Raw genomic sequence first — 871 nt, 5'->3', positions numbered from 1 at the left:
CACACACACACACACCGAGTATTCTCTTTCATATCTCCACACCCAAATGGCCAAGGTTCGTCCTCTCATAATACCCGACAGTACCAATAGCGAGGATGCTTCTTCAAGCTGTGCTATTCATACACATATGACTTCAAAGAGAGAAACATTCACAGTATGGATGAAATCGCTTGTAATGCAAGGAAACGGATGCACTGCGTTTGATGAAAACGGAGAGGTCGTTTATCGAATCGATAACTACGACAACAAGCACAGCAACGAAGTTTATCTCATGGATCTCCGCGGAAAACTTCTCTTCACTGTGTGTGAGAAGAAAATGTGCGGCTTTCCAAGTTGGAAGGGGTGTAAAAATAATGGTGCCAATAAGCCATTTTTTCAAGTGAGAAAAAGCTGGAGACCGGTTCTTGGAAAGAAAGGGTTTCTTATAAAGTAACCATGGGATCTGATAGCAGTTTTTACAGGTTAGAGGGTTTGAGTGGTAAATCATCAGAATTCAGAATCACGGATGGCAATGGAGGAGTTGTAGGAGAGGCAAAGAGAAAGCAGTCAAGTTCAGGAGTTGTATTGGGAGATGATGTGTTCACTTTGGTGGTGGAGCCTCATGTTGATCACTCCTTTATCATGGCTCTCGTCACTGTTTATGGCTTAATTAGACATCAAATCTGACTTAGGGTTAGCTGTGTCATAGACATGCATATATATATATATACTTGTAGCAAATAGTGGTTCCAACCCACTTTGTATCAATTGAGTTTCTTGACCAATTTTTCTCAAGATTCCAACCCTTTTGGTGGGAATTCCAACCCACTTGTATCAATATGGGATATTATAAAGTAATTAATTATTAACTCAGTCATTTTCATTTCCTCGG

At 40.4% G+C, this 871-nt stretch overlaps 1 pseudogene; it reads left to right on the top strand.

Moving 5' to 3' along the window:
- On the top strand, positions 1 to 871 carry LOC103337505 (protein LURP-one-related 3 pseudogene; annotated as a pseudogene).

Source organism: Prunus mume, linkage group LG7 (genome assembly GCF_029339155.1).
Source record: "Prunus mume cultivar Tortuosa linkage group LG7, ASM2933915v1, whole genome shotgun sequence".
Lineage (NCBI taxonomy): Eukaryota > Viridiplantae > Streptophyta > Magnoliopsida > Rosales > Rosaceae > Prunus > Prunus mume.
Note: the sequence above shows the minus strand (reverse complement) of the source record. Positions and strands in the feature narration are given on the sequence as shown.